This window comes from Tupaia chinensis, unplaced genomic scaffold (genome assembly GCF_000334495.1).
Source record: "Tupaia chinensis unplaced genomic scaffold, TupChi_1.0 Scaffold000313_1, whole genome shotgun sequence".
Lineage (NCBI taxonomy): Eukaryota > Metazoa > Chordata > Mammalia > Scandentia > Tupaiidae > Tupaia > Tupaia belangeri.
Window position 1 is genome coordinate 4,760,249 of NW_006159806.1, and position 22,558 is coordinate 4,782,806.

The 22,558-nt window shown below is 39.0% G+C and overlaps 1 protein-coding gene across 4 annotated transcripts in view; it reads right to left on the reverse strand.

Annotated features, from left to right (window-relative positions):
• Positions 1-22,558, reverse strand: part of HIVEP2 (HIVEP zinc finger 2) — a 225,338-nt gene that overhangs the window by 201,981 nt on the left and 799 nt on the right. The gene's annotated exons all lie outside the window — the stretch shown is intronic.

Here is a 22,558-nt window from a genome sequence, read left to right on the forward strand (position 1 = left end):
TGCGCCAGCCACTGGGAGCAGAGAGCCCCACTTTCTCCGGCAGGAAGGGGGGAGGCCGAGAGCATTTCCTGTTGTGCAGCTGAAAGCGGCGGCGACGTCACTGCATTCATACTCCCTCGGGTGTCAGCGGAGCGGGGCCAAAGTTCAGCCACTTCCAGGGCAAGCAGCCAGGACTCCCGTCTCCTGCCAGACCCCCAGCGCCTCAGGGACCTAAGAGCCAGGCGCAGCCCCCCTGGGCGGGCACTGGTTATGCCAAGGAGAGGCTGCTCTTCCTTCAGGGGGAAATCCAGCGTAATTACTGGGGGGTCGCCCTCATGCACCCCTGTATTTCCCAGTGCTAGGAAAAGGCATGCGTTCCCAGGTGCTCGAAAGACGTACTTTCCCTGAGCAAGTTTGTTAGCTTAATTGTGAACGTGAATTCTCTAAAGATGACTCTCTTTTCCATCAGGATTATTTTTAAATCATCAGAAGTGAAAAATCACTTGTGCTGCTGTTGCAGTTATGTTTTCTCCTCGTTTTCTGTCTCCTCTCCAGTTACGGATTCCTGAAGTCATTGTCAGATCTGAGAGAGGAAAGAGAACATTTCTGCACTGCACTGCTGCAGTGAGGCCAAAAAAGGCAAGGAGCCCCCATAGATGTTTCTAAAAGCATATTTTGTATGTTTTATTTTGTATGTTTTCATGATTAAAAACGCCCACTACACAACATACAAACTACCTAATATATTTTAAAAAGAGAGAAAGAGAAAGAAGAAAACAGGAAAGAAAAGAAAAAGAAATCAGGAATTTTGGTGGTTCAAAGGTTAAGGCAGTTGGATCACACATGGCCAACAGCAGTTCGAGTCCTGGATCAGCTGCTTGAAAAATCATGCCCAGCACATGTGCCTGCCTGCTGCCCAAAATCCTGAGAGGAGAGTGGAAGAGCAGAGCTTGCAGTGTGGCCATGGGGGTGAGGGTGTGCTTTCTCACTCTCCCTCTCTCTGTATGTCTACAGCTCTCTCCAGCAACCACATGTGCCCTATACCAACATTAAAAAAAAATAAAAGAGGGAACCAGCAGTTAGCGTAATGGCTATGTCGCTGGACTCCCACGTAGTCGACGGCGGTTCGCATCCCGGACTCGGTGGCTTAAAACTCACGCCGGGCACATGTGTGTGCGTGCCCAAGATCCCGAGAGGAGAATGGAAGAGAAGGCATTGTGGCGTGCCCATCCCCCCTGGAGGGTGATTTCTCGCTTTCTGTCTCTATGTCTCTCTCTGTCTGGTGAGCACATGCACCCTATAGCAAAAACCTCTCCAAAAAATTAATTAATTAAATAAAAAATAAAAGAGAGAGAATCAGAATTTATTAATAAATCTCTTGATCTTATACATATCCACTTTAATAGCAAACAAACATTTGGCCAGAATGTTTTAAAATGGAAATTACCCATCCAAATTTTTATAAAGTGACTTTTACTGGGTTTTTTTTTTACCTACATTTCCAGCCCTCCACTTTGTTTCAAACAGTAAACCACATTATAACCATGCATAATTCCAGAGGCACAGTGGTTTAAGGTTAATGGTTAAAAAACAAGACCATGAGGTACCTTATAATCATTTTGAAATAAAAATTGAAATAGTTCCACTTCATTGGTTAATGAGATAAACTGGCAATTACAAAACAAATTAGAGATTCTGTCCTCCTTGTGGTAAATTAGTGTAACATATGTCATACCATGCCAACATCTCTCACATCCAAATTAAGCAATGTTTCACAACAGGGCATGAATTAAAATACTTAGTTTTACATACTGTCAACTATGGGCTTGAGTAATCATGCAGTGTCAGTGCAAGATCTTGGATTATAATGAATGTACCACTCTGGTACAAGATTTTGGGAGTGGGAAGGCTGTGGGTATGTGGGAACAGGAAGTAAACTATATGGGAACTCTATACCTTCTTTTATCCCTCATATCAATCGTTTCTTTATCCATTTCACCTATGCAGTGTTTCCTATGTTTTTAATTCAAGCATAGTTTTATTTCTTCCTACAAATCATGTGTCAATGACGTATCATTAATATTCCATAAACTATGAGACTGCCTAGACGGTCTAAGCTCAATGAAGAGATTATTCAAAGTTCATGCTCTGACTACTACTTAGCTGCTGACAATGGCACTTGGAAAGAACTAGAGAGAGAGAGATGGCTAAACTTTGTTCTGTTCTATAACCCTAAGTATAGACTAAATGAAATCAGTATTACTATAAATATAATATAGACCAAGGATATAAAGACCAGTATGATAGCAATAAAATCAATTTGTGAATAAATACATCATTGAAAATACAAACCAGAACAATAAACTATGAGTTCTTCAAGTCCCTGTTGGTATTTCACATAGATTTTTTTACATCGTGACAGAGAACAAATAAACTGTGAGGATAAAAGGATGTTTTGCAGAATGTACTTTTTCATTATAGAGGACAGTTTTTCATTATATTTACTCTTTAGACAATGAAGAAAAAAAACTTAATGTTCTAGTTTTGTGATTTAAAGTCCATTAGGAGACTACAGAAAGCCAACTTAATCAGATATATTGTCATGTCAGTCAACGAAGAAGATTGAAACTTGAAGTTTCCCAGGTTATTCCTTTTAAAACTCACTATTTAATTCAGGATTGGTTTCATTTTGATGTGTAGTTATGAGAGTAATAGTAAGTTGTAATTATGATATTTGGGTCTCCATGCTTCTGAGATTCCAGTTCTCTATCTCAAGAGGTTTCACATATTCTTAGACTTTGAAAAGTCTTTCATTTAACTAGTCTGTGTTTTACAAGCTGGCTTCTTGTCTAAAAATATTCAGAAGGGCACACAAAGATTTTGGTCTTCCTTCACAATAGCTAAAGTTAGTAACAGTCTTCTCAAATGAGCATTCAAAAATCATTAGTTTTTCGGGGGGGAGGGGTGTGTGTTTATTTTTGTTTTTGTTTTCCCCCCAGAAAACTGGCTCTTGAGAAATGCAATGACAAAATCATGAGGGCCCTCTTTTTTCCAAGGTCCACATCCTATTTCTATTCTACACTGTATGACTGTATCTGTCTGTTATAGCCAGTACTTCCCCAAGTCAAAGTCCAGCTCAAAATTAAATAGCTGAAACACTGCCAAAAGAAGAGAGCTCACTGGGCAAACAGATGGGAATGGGACGGAAGAGAGAAGTGTGTTACACACATGTACACATACACACAAATACATGTGAGTAAATGATTCTTTCATGAAAAACCTACCTACTTACATGCTTCATAATCTCTGGTTCCAATAGGACTCTTTTTCACCTTTAGATTTTCCATGCCCAATGACTGCCCCAAAACCTATAACCTTCTCTTCAGCAAGTGGCCCCCAGCACAAATCATTAGTGCCTTGATCCCTTCAAGGCTGGATTAGTAAACAAAGTACAGTCTCTATAACTAAGATGTCCCATGACCTAAAGGTGGCTCAAGGATTATTCATTCTCTCCCCTACACAATAATTAGAAAAGAGGATCACATCATCCTGTAGCTTTCAGGCACAATGCAGAAGTCTAGATTCCCCAAATGGAGATATATTTACATAGTACTCAAGTGTTTAAAAGCATACGTTCTTTTTCAACCTCCATCTATATTTAATACTTCAGAATAGGTCTTCCATAAAATCTAAGTAACAGTAAGTGCTCTGACAGACTACAATCAAGCATGTTACTGAAACATCAGTGTTCTCACATGCATTAAAGTAAATCTGGAAACTAATGAACAGTATATTATTTCAGTATAACAGTATTTTTATTCTCTCCTAGTCGCTCACCAAGTTTTGTTTACTTCTTCAGAACCTAAAAGTGTGATTACTACTAAATCTTAAAATGTTTATTTCCATAACAACTAAAGTACCCATTCAAGAACTATTATCTTTTATTTTAGTAACATACTTATCAGCTACTTATCAGCTTTCGGTTTTCATCTGATATATCACTTGTGCATACAGGTGTACTTGCTCTATGGAATAGGTGCCTATTTAAATATTCTCCTTCTTTTATTATTCACTATGTGGATTAATAAGCAATCTGTATGGGTAAATTCAAAGAAGAGAATAGTCTTATGGATGTCAAAGGCAGTCTAATGATGAATCTCAAGTAAGAATATAATTATTATTAAGATGCAACAAAATTCTTCGCATATTATCAGGTACTACACAGATGACATTCTTCTCTATAATGTATACAACTGTATTTCCCAACATTGCATATCTTTCTTTTTATTTTTAAAAATTATTTATTTATTTTTATTCATTCATTCATTTTAATTTGACCAGAGAGAGACAGAGAGAGCACGAGAGGGAAAGGAAGAAAGCAAGCTGCCAAGTCTGGGACTCAAACCGCGGTTGGCCATGTGGGAGTCCAGCACCTCAACCACCACGCCACCCGCTGGTCCCACATATCTTTATTTTTAATTAATAGAAAAAAATAAATTGAAAAAGGTTCATTTAATTTACTTATCTCAATAACTTGAGCTAAGCCTAGAATCAGTATGGTATGTCATTTATATGGGCAAAAGGTAAGAAGTCAAATGAGTATATCTAACTGGTATAGGTATGACTGTAACATTTATGTAGACCAGCAATATATTCACTTTACCTTTATGACTAAGGTCATTATTCTTGAGATTGTTGGGTTTCTAGGACAAAGGATGATATATAACAATATGCCAGTTCAACCCCAATATGTCTTACATGAGCAGTCTTCCAAAAGTTCATGGAGGCCCAAAGCTAGATGGCACAGACAGTAACAAAGAAAATTGCAGCCCTGGAAGCCACGGGGCAACCACAGTTCAGATCTCTGGTCAGCTGAAATGCACTGGGCCTGGCCAAGACCCTGATGACCTGGAAGGCTAGGTGAAAGGAATGGTGACATGAGAAGACCTGAAGAAGTTGAATGTCTCTGTCTGTCTCTTTCTTGTTCTCTCTTGCTCACATATATTCTCTCTTACCAATAAAATAAACCGAGGGGGAAAAGTTTGTGGAAAATGTACATTATGAAAAGCCTATGCATAAATTTCAAAATTGTTTGTACCAAAATAAACTCATACCTTAATTCTAATTTTTCACATAAACTTTTTGAAGTCTCCTTATATATATATATGTACTTTGTGCTATTTGTAGATGCAATTCAATTTTCTACATAGAAATTTTCATATACTTATCTTTTATTTGCTTCATTTTATTTAACTGCAATTATAAAGTTATAGAATTGCCAACTTCAGGGACCAAACTCTCAATGTAGTATTACTATTACCATTTTAAGTCAAAATTGCTAATCTGGAATATAAGTCATTAGATAATTACCCAACATAACATTTTTACTAACATTCATTTAATATGCATTTTACGCTGCTCTCAAAACAGACACTTTTCTGAAAACATTTTTGACACTTTCTCACAATGGTATGTTTGTGCATTTTGGCTATCAAAATTCTAGCCTAGCTAAAGCATCCCTTCCTCCCATGAAATCTCTCCTGATTTCTCGGCTTGGAGTGATTTTGTACCTTTTTTCCCTTCTAGATATTTGCCATAAGGCATGCTCTCACTGGGGACAAAGAAAGACAGAAAGAAGGAAGTGAGAAACCATTCCCAAAGGGCCCTAGCCACACCACCTCAATCCCTTTCTCCTTCTGGAATTTTGGACATGCATGCATACACATCCAGCATGTTTTTTTTCAAACAGTCAGGTGCAGGATTAAACTGTGGAGTCAGCCATTGGGAATCCGATATGTCTTACATGAGCAGTCTTCCAAAAGTTCATGGAGGCCCAAAGCTAGATGGCACAGACAGTAACAAAGAAAATTGCAGCCCTGGAAGCCACGGGGCAACCACAGTTCAGATCTCTGGTCAGCTGAAATGCACTGGGCCTGGCCAAGACCCTGATGACCTGGAAGGCTAGGTGAAAGGAATGGTGACATGAGAAGACCTGAAGAAGTTGAATGTCTCTGTCTGTCTCTTTCTTGTTCTCTCTTGCTCACATATATTCTCTCTTACCAATAAAATAAACCGAGGGGGAAAAGTTTGTGGAAAATGTACATTATGAAAAGCCTATGCATAAATTTCAAAATTGTTTGTACCAAAATAAACTCATACCTTAATTCTAATTTTTCACATAAACTTTTTGAAGTCTCCTTATATATATATATGTACTTTGTGCTATTTGTAGATGCAATTCAATTTTCTACATAGAAATTTTCATATACTTATCTTTTATTTGCTTCATTTTATTTAACTGCAATTATAAAGTTATAGAATTGCCAACTTCAGGGACCAAACTCTCAATGTAGTATTACTATTACCATTTTAAGTCAAAATTGCTAATCTGGAATATAAGTCATTAGATAATTACCCAACATAACATTTTTACTAACATTCATTTAATATGCATTTTACGCTGCTCTCAAAACAGACACTTTTCTGAAAACATTTTTGACACTTTCTCACAATGGTATGTTTGTGCATTTTGGCTATCAAAATTCTAGCCTAGCTAAAGCATCCCTTCCTCCCATGAAATCTCTCCTGATTTCTCGGCTTGGAGTGATTTTGTACCTTTTTTCCCTTCTAGATATTTGCCATAAGGCATGCTCTCACTGGGGACAAAGAAAGACAGAAAGAAGGAAGTGAGAAACCATTCCCAAAGGGCCCTAGCCACACCACCTCAATCCCTTTCTCCTTCTGGAATTTTGGACATGCATGCATACACATCCAGCATGTTTTTTTTCAAACAGTCAGGTGCAGGATTAAACTGTGGAGTCAGCCATTGGGAATCCGGCACCTTAACCACGATGCCACCTGCTGGCCTGCACCTCTTACATACTTAGTACATGCCTCTCTGTGATGTGAAACATTCTTCTTTGTATTTTATATTTTACTTAGATTGTATTTTATATTCCCATATGTTATATATACCAGAATCTCAATGTTTACATTTGATAAAATCAATTTGTATTGCATTGCTAATTCCTACTCTGTTCTAGTTATACTAGTAATACTAACTAAAAGGTTTCAGCAAACACTTCTGAACCAGCTGGTAAAAGGCTGTTGTCTTTTGAAAACTAAGTAAATGTAAACGATTTATTTTTCCTACTCTGTTCTAGTTATACTAGTAATACTAACTAAAAGGTTTCAGCAAACACTTCTGAACCAGCTGGTAAAAGGCTGTTGTCTTTTGAAAACTAAGTAAATGTAAACGATTTATTTTTCAGGATTCACTCACACACACACACACACACACACACACACACACACGAACACATACACGCAAAACAACCTGATCCCTGGAGAAATTAATCAAATAAAAGTAAATTATATCACATGTGGTCTAGTTGAAGGAAGTAGATTATTTAGCCTGAAGGAAAGAAAACTTCAAGTGAATTTGATTGCTATCTTTAAATATTGTAAGATTGTCATGCAAAACAATGAGTAAATTTTCTGGGTAGTTACAGAGGGCTCAACCACTGATAATCAGAAATGTCCAAGAGTGGAATAGCTCTCCCTAAGAAAGAAGTTGTTTAAATAATGACTGAATAAAAGTAGTCCTTTGTGATTTGTGCTGAGTGATTTCTTGCTTAGTTGAGGACTAAACGATGCCTCTGATGGCAGTGCCTGAACCTAAAATTCTATGACAGACTTCACACTGCCACGTATCCTATCATCAGTGGATAAAACAAAATCAATACATCAAACCCTACACCTGAGAATTTAATGTAATTTTAATTAGTCACTTTAAGAGAAGTCCTACACGAGTCATCACTGCAGTACGACCAACTGCATCATGTGAAAGGAAGGATATCTCACAAAATATATCTGGAACCCAAGGAGCAGCCTGCTCAAAACCAAGACCTGATCCACCTAGAAAAAGAAAAGCACTAGGAAAAAGGTACGCAGAATAAGGAAGGTCACTGGCATATTCCAAAAGACCCTCAAAACCCTGTGTCTTCATCCCTCGCCCTCTCTGCCTCAATTTTTAGCAATGCTTGCATGTCAAGTACAAATAAGACAGTAGCTTGATTTATACAAATATGTGGTATACTTAAAATTGTCATATGAAATTTAAACCAAAGCCAGTTGGCTCAAAGGAAATCACACATCTTAGGTCCACTGTTCAGCATCTTTTGATCTTACAGCTTTAAGAAGAGTGAATATAATCATCGTGGGCTTCAAAGCTATGTCAATCATGTTATGCATCTTAAAATGTCTTCCATTTGCTTACATTGCTTCCAGCCTGTATCACCCATAAGAATACAGGAAAAGAAAGTCAAGTTATCAGGACAAATTCTTCAAATATCAACTCGTAGGATTAGTTGCTAAGATGTAAATGTATTCCAAATCAGCTGTTAATATCTATCATGACCATTTTCAGGCTTCATGATATTTATTATCCAACTCCTACCAAACACAGCCAAAAATCAACTGATGACTGAACCAATCTGGAGTTTATCCATTTGAAAATCTAATCTCCACCCTTAGCATCCAATTATTTGCTGTATTCCATATTGTCAGGTGATTTATTTTAAAAGGTCACTCAGAATATTCTCAGCCACTTGGCCCATTTTAAAAGCTACACTTGATTAAATTTGGGCACCAAGTTCATCACGAATACTACTGAGGTCGTTTGAATAAATAAACAGATTAAAACCTGAAATACAAATGTCTTTGGAGTCCTTTTCTTTTGCTTGAATAAGAAATGTAACTATCTCAATATTTTTTTTACATGTGTGCATTGGTGGCTTACACAAAATGTTAAGTCCATCTCCAGCTATTATCAGCTATGGGGCTGCTTGCTGATCAGTATCTTTCCGAAAACAATGACATGTGCCCGTAATAAATTTCACCAATATCAATCAGTTATCTCAAGAACACTCTCCTAACCCTTGTCACAAATGTACTGCTGTGAATCAGATTTTTTTTTCAACAATTGAATTATTCTCAAAACTTAGTGTTGCTTCACACACTAAAAATAGCCACTCCAATTCTCTTGTTACCCTGTACTATTCCCAAGAGGTAGGGTAGTGCTATAAACAATGCATCAGTTTTGCAGATGAAGAAATGAAGAAGAATGTAGGTACAGTCGGTTGACCTGAATCATTCTGAAAATCAATAATGAGGCAAGCAATAAACTAGAGAGGTCAGGGTTTAGAGCCATCCATTCTGATGTCTTCTATAGCGCTTCTATTCAATGACTCCACTCTCACAACCGTAGCAAAAATGATATCTGATACCCTCCTTTTATCCAAAAAAAAGTCTACATTTCTCCCAACATAAACTTTTACACATGGCTACTGACAGCCATGTCAGTCAATAAATAAACTGAATGTTTACAACCCTGGATCGTTTCTCTTGCTTAAAGAAATCAAGATTGTTCAATGTGTAAGCAAAATAAAAGAGAGAAAATGAATTTTGATTATTGTTCCATGGATAATTAGAAGCTGAACTTTTCATGACCCATCCATCAAGTGTTGAGACAGCCATCAGGACTGTCCCATGGGAGGCTGCTGAGCTGCAACAACAGAGGATTTCATCACTAGCTTTGCAAGAGAGGAAACAGTTTCACCCGTAGATCCTATCCTCCTTCATTTTCCTTTGCCACCACCGAGCAGGGAGGTTTAATGGAGGAAAGGAATACACACCCTCCTGTAGGCCTAATTTATCCAAGCAGGCCCACCAAGAAACAACTCTTGCCCAAACTGATGCCCATAAGCAATGGCAACCTTCACAGGGCTTTCCTTCTCAGAGTTCGTTGAGCGAAATAAATCCAAAGAAAGCTATTCTTGATGAATAAACTTCCTAAACCAACTGTAGGAAAACAACATCTCAAGATGGCACTGTCTGTTCACTTGTTGGGATAACAAATAGGAAGTTTGTAGCCAGGAAAGCCCTGTGTCTGTTAAGTGGGGATGATGACTGCTGGGTCGACAGGTCAACACAATTGTTTCCCATAAGACTTCTAGTAAGATTAATATGGCAAGAAGCACCAAAATGTAAGCAGATGGATGGACTCTAGCTATTGAAGCAAAGACTAGCTAGGATTTTCTTTAAGCCCTTTGAGTTTTTTCTTTTGCTTCTGATGAGTCCCAATTTGACAGTGAGAAAATATCTTTCTTTACCATTTTGAATGTATGTTTCTTTTTTTCTAAGAATTATTTATCATTTCATTATTATTATTATTATTATTATTATTAATTTGACCAGAGAGATATGAAGGGTAGGGGGAGAAGAGAAGGAAAATGGGAAAACAAGCTACCAGGCCTAAGACTCAAATCGCAGTCAGCCATATAGGTGTCCAGAGCTTTAACTACTAAACCACCTGCCAGCTCTTTTTTGTTTTTAAATTTTTGCCATAGGGTGCATGCACTAGCCAAAGAAACAGTGAGAAGGAAATTGAGAAATAACCTCCCAGGGGGACAGCCACACCACAATCCCTTCTCCTCCAGTCTCCTCCTGGGATTTTGGACACACATGCCCAGCGTGTGTGTGTGTGTGTGTGTGTGTGTGTGTGTGTTTCAAGTCACCAGGTCCGGAACTGGAACTGTAGTGTCCCAAGTGAGAGTGGAGAGCCTTAACCACTGCACCACCTACTGGTATGCTTCTTCTGAATTATAACTCATATCATAGAGAATTGGATACATCAAATATCCAGTGCATGCCCACTGTATGTCATATACTGTGTTTAGCACACTTTTGTGAAAGGGTAAACCATCTTACTCCACTAGGGCATTTTATTAACAAGAATTATCAGTAAAAAGAAAAAATTCATTTAAATAGGATTAAAAGTATACATTCCAAATGTAATTTGTGGTAACTTTTTCACTTTAATAAATTCATAAATGCATTTATAATAACATATGCCATTTGTAAATATTTTTTGTTAATAGAGATTTTTGCTATAGAGCACATGTACTTGCCGAAGAGACAGAAAGACACAAAGCAAGAAATCACTCCCCCAGTGGGGATAGCCATGCCACAATCCCTTCTCCTCCATTCTCCTCTCAGGATTTTGGGCATGCACACATTCACGCCTAGTGTCAATTTCAAGCTGCCAGGTCTGGGACTCAAACCACAGTTGACCACATGGGAGTTCAACAATATAACTATTATGCCATCTGCTGGTCCCTTTTTTGTTGTTTTTGTTTGTTATTGTTGTTGTTGTCGTCGTTAAATTCTCCACGAAGAATACAGCCAGGACTTGATCTATGGGTGTGAGAGGCTTTAACACTAAAACATGAAAAGGAATTTAAGGGACCTGATAGTGACCCAGCAATAAAAAGCAACACTGCTATGCAGACCCACATAAGCAAGTACTGATTTTTCGTCTGGAGACCTCCCTGACTATGTCGGGCACACATATGCCCATTGCCCAGACTGGCTGAGGATGAGTCAGTTGCTACATCTTGTTGCTGGGGAGTCCAGCAGGTGGCATCGTGGTGAGGGTGCTGGTGGCATGGTGGTGAGGGTGCTGGATCCCCACATGGCCAATCGCAGTTGGCCAGACTCAGTGGCTCGAAAATCATGCCAGGCATGTACACATGCATGGCCAAAATCCTAGTAGGAGAATGGAGAAAAAAAGGACTGTGGCAGTCCTTTCTGGGGTGACTTCTCACTTTTCCCCCCTCTCTCTCTTTCTGGCAAGCATATACTCTCTACAGCAGAAAAACAAAACAAAACAAAGCCCTGTTGGGAATGTCGTATCTTGTTCGCTCGCTCTCTTTCTTTCATGAAATTAAAAAAATATATATTTTTAAAAAGGAATTTAGAAGTAAAAGCAAAGAACTAGTGCCATGATATCCAGTTGGATAAAAACAGTTTTTCCTCCAAAGCTACCTTGCTATATATATAGTTTTATAGTATATATATACATATATATATATACACACATACACACACCCATATATATAAAATATATAAAGTGATATACACATATAGTGATATATAACATATAATAGAGACATACATACATTATATATCATATATATATACACACATACATGTATTATATATACAATAAGATATTCCATTAGTGGATTAAAGTCTTGCTTTGCTTCTTTCACTGTGATTTGGATTAAAGGAGACCCACGATAAATGTTAGGAATTCCTGAAAACACTGCAAAGTAATACAGTGAATGAATTTGCCATGAAAGTTCCTAAATTAGTCTACTAGAATGCAAACTCTATGAGGGCAAGGATTTTTCTTACTATTTTGTCTAATGATGAATTCCCAGTTTAGAACAGCACCTTTTCTTGAAAGGGGTACTTAATAAGTCTCAGTTGAATTAATAAATGTTTTTTTTTTTTTAAAGTCAGCAGTGTCAGGAACACCCCAGTAGTGCCTCCTAAGGAGGCCCAAGGCTCCACAAGTAAACATTGGTTCTCTGGCTCTTGTGATTTACATAGAAATTTAAGTTGGGTAATTCAGGCTCCAAGGCTATTTTTAGACCAAAAACTCCAGAATGATTATCCACAGAGAACCAGAGAATTGTCACTTCATCCGTGTAGCACTGGCTGAGCTGAGAAACACCTCAGATTTTAATGGATATTTCTATTGGCTGAAAATTAAGCGTATTCTGACATTGTTTCTTAAGTCATTTCAACCAAGAATTTAATGTATCATTTGGAAATGTTTAAGTAATAATTAACTGTCACAACAATTAGAGTTCTTTGTGTTTTTCTTTGGGTCTAATCCCTTCTTAGTAATAATCATAGCCACCAGGAAGATGTTAAACACTTACTATGTGCTGAGACACACACACACACACACACACACACACACACATCCTCATAAACATTTCACAACGACTCTTGAATAGATATTATCCTCATTTTGTAACCTCGAGGAAACACATGATTCTCTCCTAAATTCACCCAGCTGGAGATGGAGCTAGAATCGGTTCTGTCTGACTTCAGACCCAGATTTGAACCCCTACCTAGGCTACCTTTCTATGTCACTGGTACACAAACCTATACTGGTAGGGGAAACATTGCACTAAGAGAGAGATGTGGTTAGCAATGTTTTCTAGTATCTTAAATAATAAACACTATGTGGAATCACAAAAAGACCAATTGTTTTAGGAGTCCAATAGCCCTGAGTTGAAATCCTACTACAACACATCAATCACTATCAAAGTAGAGAGTCCTTGCAGAAAACAGGTAACCATTCTACATCTTAAGTTCCCTTAAGTGCAAACACGAAAATAAAAATACCAGATTTTCTCAAGGGTGGTTATGAGGGCTGAGAGAGTTGATGTATGAGACAGTGCCTGGGGAAGGGTCCCGCCCAAGGTAAACGCTCTTTAAGCCTAGATTCCCTTCCTTCTAACGGATTTACTAAATTGGCACTGTGCTGATTTTTGTAAGTGTTTAGTTCATCCTTGTAATACCATAATTACAGAATATAATGACATTGCATTCTCTGTAACTACAAAGTAGAATTTATAAACTGATAGAACACGAGTTGGACGAGGCTTCAGAAGCCATCTGTTCCAACCTCTTCCATTTCCAAATGAGGTCCGGAGAGCTTCCATGTCTGGTTTCCAAGTTTTCACAGAAAGTTAATTGCAAAGACAGGACTAAACCTTACGTCTTCCCCTCCCCCCACTCCAGCTTCAGCCCTGGCTTTTGCCCCACATTACACAGGCATGGCAACGCATGTAATTTTCAGACAATTAAGCAGTATAAAATAACCTCAATTTAATTGCATCCAATTAACAAGCCAAATTAGCGTTTCATATGTACACTATTAAACTAGTTGTCTGGCTTCCAAAAGAAATAAAACACTGTCTCAAATGAATCTAGCATTTTAGTGAACAAAGCTACTTACAATTTAAATTACCTTTCCTATAATCTTCTTTATATGGAATTAGGCATAATCTCCATTTTCAAAGAATACTTGTTGTAACTATCAGGATCAGAATGCATGCTGTATTTAAAGTATCAAAATTTTCTCACTAAACACATATGATTTTCTAAGATCTGTATATGGGTATGTGCATACATTCATGCCTGTACACACATGCATGCTTACAGATCCCTAAGCAAATGCAAACAAAGGTGTATCTACAGTGGTCTACTGCCTAGTTTCAAAAGTCCCATCTTTTTGCTGGCTTCTGAAATCAAGTGAATCTATCACATGCAAATAATGAAAGCTCGGATGATGTGGTCTTTTTTTTTTTTTTTTTTTTTTCAGAGAAAATGAAACCACCAAATAAATCTTTGCCAAACAAAGAATCGCATTTCAAATCCACTACACTACATTTTATGTCCAATATTTTCATGATTTAGATATAACTAGATATCAATTAAAAAGCAGTATGCTGGAGCCAAAAGATGGCACAGAAGTTAAGTAGCTTGATCTCAGCTAATTGAGCGGCTCAAGTCCTGGACCCAGTGACTTGAAAAATAACTCTGAGTGTGTGTGTGTGTGTGTGTGTGTGTGTGTGTGTGTGTACATGCCTAAAATTCCAAAAGAAAATGGAGAAGAGATTCCAGCATGGCCATTGCTATTAGAGGGTGATTTCTCACTTTCTCTCTCCCTCCCTCTCTCTCTTTCTCCAGTAAACTCACGCACACCTTATAGCAAAAAAGAAAAATAAGTACTCTAGTTAATTTTTAAGTGAATATCTATGTATTTCTTATAAGCGTGGTCTTCAAAAAATTTGTGACAAACAAGTAGTATGAAAAAAATTATAAAATTATGCATGGATTTTAATTTTTTGCACCAAAATAAACTCAAACTTTGATTTTATTTTTCCATGAAAATGTATATATACACCTAAAAATATAAGAACCTTGTAATTTTAAGTATAAACTTTAAAAAAAAATAAAAAGAGATTTCTGCTTTAATGCACAGCACATGTGCTCACCAGAGAGAGACAGACAGAGACAGAGATGGTGAGCGAGAAAGAGAAATCATCCCCCGGGGAGGATGGCCATGCCACAACTCCTTCTTCATTCTCCTCCCAGGATCTTGAGCACGCATGTATACATACCCAGCATGAGTTTCAAACCACTGAGCCTAGGATTCAAACCATGGTCGGCCATGTGGGAGACCAGGGACGTAACCACTATGCCCCAGTATAAACATTTTTAAAAGTTGGTGCTGTTTGATGATCAACTTTGTTTATTAATATTTATAAATATTTTTTGCAGTAACAAGGTTCATAGTAGGTTAAAATAATTATGCAGTGGGCCAGTAGGAGGTATGGTGACTCCTACATGGATGACTGAGGTTCAAGTCTCAGATCTAGCAGCTTGAAAATCACACTGGGTACATGCACGTGCATGCCCAAAATCCCAAGGAAGAGAACAGAGGAGAAGGATTGCAGATGGCCATCCCCCTTGTGGGTGCAATTTCTCACTTTCCCTCCCACTGTTACTCTCTCTGTCCCTCTCCAGGGAGCACATGCACCCTGTGGCAAAACGTTAAAAAAAAAAAAAAGGCAGTACTTCACTTAAAATGTTTAAATGGACAATATGCCAAATACATCGGACCATGTTGAAGAAAAAAATTTAAATGTCATCATTATTTTGTATTGCCATAGGCATGTGTGCTCACCGGAGACAGAGAGAGAGAGAGAGAGAGAGAGAGAGAATCCTCCAGTGGGGTGAGTGACATCGCCTTCCTTCTTCCTCCATATCTCCATCCTGTCAGGACTCTGAACACACACTCACACCCCCTCAGCATGTTTTCCAAGCCTCCAGGGCCAAGACTCTAACCATGACTGAGCATGTGAGATTCAGCTTTCGTATGAATGGCAATTGACCACTTCTCTAACCACTTCAATACAAAGGTCAGCCCTTGAACAAAATAATGTAATCACTTTGTTTCTTTGTGTGTGTGTGACAGTGTGTGCATATGTGTGTGCACACGTGTGTGTGTCCCAGAGGGTGCATATGCTTGGCAGAGGTAAACAGAAACAGAAGTGGGGGTGAGGGGGGGGGCCTGAAATGCAACATGATCACACTACAATCCTAGCTCCTCCATTTCTCCATCCCATCAGGATTTGGGGATTTTCAAGCTGCTAGGGCCAAGACTCAAATTGAATTTGGTCTTGTGGGAACTGCCTCGCTTAACCACTAGGCCAGGGGCTGCCCTCTGTTATTTTTTAAGGTGCTCTTAGGAAATCTAGTAGTAGAATGAAATTATTCCTACTATTATGCAATAGTCTCAATCTTCATTATTTCCGTTTTGAATGTTAGGGCAATCTAACTGCCTCCTGGCCACTGAAATACCCTTCCCCTTATTATCTTCTTCTTATAGCTCGGTCCTAGGCTCAAAGATCTTCAGTGAAGTCCAGCTTTCTCAGGAGGGCTCCTAGACCCCCCACAGGAGCTATAGAAGCTTGTACCTTCCCAGGCTTACTTAACTCCTCCTCTTCCCTGGTACTACTTGTATGCTCTCACCACTCCAGGTCAGAGCAAGCTGAGCCCCTCCTTTCCCTCTTTACTGAATGAAATTCTACTCAACCTTCAAGGCCTTCAATCGTTTTAAACTACTTCCTCCCAATAAAATCCTCTAATCTCCATTTGGAAAAAAACTGCCTCCATTTATTCTCTACTGAGACTAGTAAATTCTTTGTTTGTTTTAAGTTTTTACCATAGGGTGCATGTGCTCACCAGAGAGAGATAGAGACACAAAGAGAGAAGGAAAGTGAGAAATCCACCCCCTAACGGGGACAGTCATGCCGCATTCCTGCTTCTTCCACTCTCCTCTCAGGATTTTGGACACAAATCTACACATGCACGGCATGACTTTTAATCTGCTAGGTCCAGGACTCAAACCAAGATATCTCGTGAGGGAGTCCAGAGCCTTAATCATCCTGCCCCCTGGTGGCCCCCACTTGTAAGTTTTAATAAAATTTATTAATAAGCAGTATGTCTTCTCTAAATCGTGAAATTCATGAATTTGAAGATGATCATTCTTTTCCCTAATTTACTCTCAGTTTGACTGCAGAACCCAGCCTTGGAGTTGCTACATAAAACTGACTTCTTTTGCCACCTAAGTTTAATTTTCTACAATATACAAAGGATAACACAGCGAGCAAACTATTAAGTACAGTTAGTGATACAGTTGACCAAATAAAGACATGTTATTTTCCCTAATCTGTTTCTACTCTTCTCCTTCATTCTCTCATGTTATATTGACCCCTATGGAAAGTAAAAATAATAATTAAAAAAAAAAATCAGACCTAAATTTCTCCAAAGATCCTGCAATCATGTAGAGAAATTATCTGGGCAATTGAATGTTTCACTCTTTCATTAGTTGTTTAGAAACATAGATCCAGCTCATGCAGAGATCCAAAGATTGATCAGTTACTTCACACAGCGACCTTGTAAAGACTTCTGAATTGGTACTTATTCGTTAATTGAATCAATGATGCTGGCCAATTTAGTTCATTGAAACACATAAGGTTTTTTTTTTTTTTAACTTGAATTCTTAAACCTTAAAAAGGAACAAACAAACAAACAAAAAAACGCTTATAGATAATAGTTGCTAACCAACATGTCAGTCCCTCAAACAGAAGTTGGCACACACAGAGTAATAAAAAATTTCCAGGATAAAAACAAATGAGGAGCCCAGCAGATGGGATGGTGGTTAAGGTGCTGGATTCTCATGGGGTTGACTGCAGTTTGAGTCCTGGACCTGTGGCGACTTGCTTTGTCACTCTCTCCCTCTCTCTCACTCTGTCTCTGGTGAGTGCACAAGCACTGTAGCAAATTAAAAATAATAATGATGATAAATAAAATTAAACAAGTAATTCTTTTTTCAAATGAAGTACAAGCACTGGAAACAGCCGTGTGTGTTCTACAGAAGCCTCTTCAGCTTCTAGGTCCTGCCCTGCAAAGTCCTCTCTCCAATGATCAGCCTATGATGTGGCCAAAAGTAGGGGTAGAATGTGTCCCTATTTGCCAGAGTGGTTGTTATTTAAGCCTATCAACATGCCTTCAAGGGAAACACTTAGTCTGGCCTCACTTTGCATCATCTCTTGTTATCGCCCCTCCAGCCCCACTGGCTGCTGTCAGATCCCAGAGACAATGTATCTCCCCCACCCACAGGGCATTTGGACGGCTCCCTCTTCATACAACACTCTCCCTTTCCCACCCACCTTTTTCTTTTAGACTCTTTACCCCCTGGCAAGAGTGATCCATATACATCACTTTATGTTTCTTCTACAGCACTAAAAACAAAGGTGGTTCTACATATACAGGTTCACCATGTTATGAGTCAACCCTATTGGATTAGGAGCCCCTTTCCTGGTTTGAGTCATTACTACTTTGTGTCTAGCACAAGGCCTGACCCATAGAAATACCTGTTGAGTGACTAGATGAATGAATTGTATTGATCAACCATGACGAGGCACCTGTCTGAGTATTCTAAAGAGAGAACTAAGATTATATGTGAGTGACAAGTTTCCTGGGTGTTTCCTGACCTACAGGCAGCATCCTGACACCCAAAAGTGACAGGTCACACCCCATCTGCTTTCTACCCAGAATTGCCCTCTAACACACAAACATCATGTTCATCTCTTCTTTCCTCCAGAGCACTTTCTTCAAATAGGTCTATGGAGTTGGATACCAAATTTTAAGCCTGCAAGAAATCTGAAGTTATGAACACAGATCAAGTGTCATGGTTAATACATGAAATCATGCATAATGGTGTATATGGTAAGATTATCATTGTGGCACAAGCAGTAGGGCAATACTGCATGATGGGAAGGTCTTGGGTTCAGTTCCCTGGTGGACCTGAATATGCCAGGTAGCACACCTGTAAATATGCCCATGCTACTGGCTGGCTGGAGGGCATGTGGCAAGGCCCTGTAGGGATCTCTGTCTCTCTCATTCAAAATAAACTTAAAAAATATATATATTAGCACATCTTTGGCCCAGAACAGTAATGATCCAAAGATCAGGCAGTTTTGAATCAAGTTGAAATGGGGTCGTAAAACCAGTATCATTTATCTAACACCGGTATCCATAGTGCATGTCAGAGAAGTCAAAGACTGCACAGACCAAGTAAACTGTATTACCCTCTTTTACATGAAGATTCTGAAGTGGGACACAATAATAAAGTGTTGAAATATTTTCCCAATTACTTAAAAGTACCGCACAGCTACAAATACTAATTTACAACCTCTTTTTGTTGCCCTAAATGTAAAAATGCTTTTCACTATGACCAAATATCAAGAGCAAATAGCAAATAATTATTACTTCTCATACAATTTCCTTTAAATTATAGAACCTGATTTCCATAAAGTTCCTTCTTTTCCTTCAATCCTGTGTGTTCATACATGGCCTTAACCATTGCCACGCCTACAGGCATCACAGGTCAGCCCTCACTTGAAGACTCACTGAAGTTTTGACCAGCAGTGAAAGCTCTACCTAAGTGGTTACAGCAAACCCACACACGCTGGATGGTTTGAAGTTTCCTATTAAAACCTATAGTTTATTAAGTTAGCAACTTCCTCTGCTCCTCTCAATTCACTTTAAAAGTTACAACACTTATATACCAGGTTTTAGCCAAAATATGAATTCTGACTCGCATATCATCAGGAACTAGAGACCTATCACTAAAATTGTCTGGAGGAGATTTAAACTGTGAACCATTTCTCCACCTACAGGGCTAATGCATAGAACATCAGTGTTCTGCTGATAGCTGACTATGTACCAAATGTAAAAACTGTTGACTTTGTAACAAAGAAGAGATTAGCAACCTGTTTGATCCATAGCCATATACAAAGTTAACTCCAGTCACTTCTCTCTTATGATAACAATTGCTACAGCGGGTATTAAATTATTTCATATCCTAATGAATTAAACTTTCACTCATGCCAAATAACGTTTTCTTTAGGTCTTTAATACTACTTTTCCTATATTTAAGCTTTCAGAATAACTTCTGCTCACTAATAAGTGAACATTCAAAAATCTGAAACCATCGCAAATAGTATATTTGTTATTCGTTGTTGCTATTGTTGAAATGAGCCATGCTTTTAAAAAAAAAATATTTTCGGCAAATTTTTAAGTAAGATTCCTTTTAAATTCAACCAGCATAAAAGATTCACCCCTGGTTTTCTGAATAGTGACAATGTGCCAAAAGTTCAAGCAGACACATGCACCATTATTCTGCAAGGAACGCCTACATATAAGTTGTCCCTTGTTTGGTTTCATAGTAACAAGGACATTTGTAAACACACCTCCTGTAAAAACAGCTTGATCAATCAAATGATTCTGCTGGTTAATCTTTTAATGTGGTCCAACAGAATTATTTTCTTAAGTGATAATACACACATAGTAAACAGTGCACATTCCACATTTTATAGAAATATAGAAATGGTTTATCTATTTTCATGGCATTTTAGCAAACACTTTCACAAGGAACTAACTGGTTAAAAATCAGGTAATATCACTTATATGCTATTTCCCAAATCACCCCCAAATCAAGCTCACAATTTATTCTTAAATACCTTTATAAAAATATAAGCAGCTTCTAGTAAACACATAAAGCACATTCTCTCATAACAAAAACATGGATACCAATAAACACATTTTCGTACCTGCCTAAGCTCAAAGCAAGAAACTGTCTCAGATAATCTTCCAAAGATTCACCATTGTAATACAATATTTTCCTGCATATAAGAAATATACTGCATTTTTCAAACCTAGTGGTCAAAGGGGATTATGACACTTGAAGCACACTGCCATTAAGAGGATATTGGTAAATCCCTTTAGGCTCAAAATAAAAATGCACAGTTGTCATCTGGTCTCATGGTTGCTTCAGGTTCCTCAGAAATTTACTCTTCATAATGAAAATGATATTCACGTTACTCATATACAGGGCATGTCTGTATTGAGAAACTATTTGGCCTATATCCTAAAAATCAAACTCAATCTATTCATTATATAGTCTACTTTGTCTAATTTTTGCTTTGGCACTCTTACAAGGTGAAAAAGCAACCAGGCATTTGTATATTCTAACATACATATATATAATATACATACAAATATTCAAAGTAACTTAGTTTGCTGAAGGACAAATATCACCAAATATTACCATATCACTGGAGGAAATGTATCTAATAAAGTTAAATGGCCTTTTTCTAGGAGGACAGATCATTGCAAATTTAATTAAAATGGATCTTATTAATATTTCAAGTAATTTCTAGGCCTGATTATGCACTACAAAAGAAACAACTGTACCGAAGAGAAAAATCAATAGCCCTTGAGTAGGGCTCTGAGTATGCTAGAAAAACACAGTTCCCCTGTGAATTACTGAGGTCTAGCTTCGGGGTGGGGGAGAGTACCTATATTTATTTGGAGGTAAAAATGAGTTATTTTTAAACGGCAGAAAAGGAAAGAAAAAAATCAGTTCAAATTTTCCATTATAATGAAAGCACCGGAAGCAAGCCTTTCTATGTTCATTTTAGGCCTAAATAACTGTGCAGAGAATAAGGGTTCTGCAATGTCAGTTGCACACACAGCTTCCTGTGTGAATTGTAGGCCATTACAGGTGTCCTAGGGCCTTCAGTAAAACCTATCATCAGAAGATTCCTCCGGTCTCCTGCAAGCTGTTTCCAGTGTCCCCCAACCCACGCACGCACACATTATTTTGCCAAGTGCCTTTAATCAGGACCCTCTCTTGTCTCCGCACTTCCGAGGTTAAAGTGCCCACTTTCCCTTGGCGTCGCATGTAAAAAAGCTTTCCCATTAGAAAGGACTAGTTCCTGCAGTCCTTTTTAGTTAGATGCTTTGGAGAGTGAGGAGCTACTTGAAGAAACCCTCCTTCCTCCCTTCTTCCCCCACTCCCCCACGATGGGAGCGAAGTCTCTGAAGGACAACACCCAGGGGCACTTCCCGACCTCCTATCCCCCACCTAACTGGAGCTTGGAGGGTTGGGGTCGCATTTTCTCCCGTCCTCTGCTGCACTGGATGTGTTATGTAAGAGGGACAGAGCGCGGGAGGCACATGCGTATAAAAGCGCACCGATCTGTGATAACAGCTGGGGTAGCAGAGCTGATCCGGAGTCCCCCCACCACCCCACCACTAAATACGACATACCACACGCGCACACCACCCGCCACACATACACGCACATACACAGCAGTGTTTTCCTGTCTCACCCCTACCAGTACCAGACGCACAGAATGGAAAGGCGGGGGGTGGGGGTGAAAGGAGGTGAGAGAGGAGGAGGAGGAGGGGCAGCACATCTGCTCCGATCCCAGCCGGCAGAGCCGCCGCGGCAGAGAGCCCCTCGTTAACCCCCTTCCTGTGGCTGCACCACGTCATGGAACATTCCCGGAACGGGCCAACGTTCCACCCACTTCAGGGAACAGACATAAAGGCGCAGACCCAGCTCCCTACAGTGCACAGCCCAAACACACATGTCCCTTCCCAGTCCCCGGCCAGACGCACAGACAAACACGCATGCAAACCGCCCCCACCCGTCTCCACGCGCCCGGGTCCAGCAGGCGGCGACCCGAGCCGCTCTGCGGCCGGTGCACCCGCAAGGCGAGGGCGCCTCCGCCCG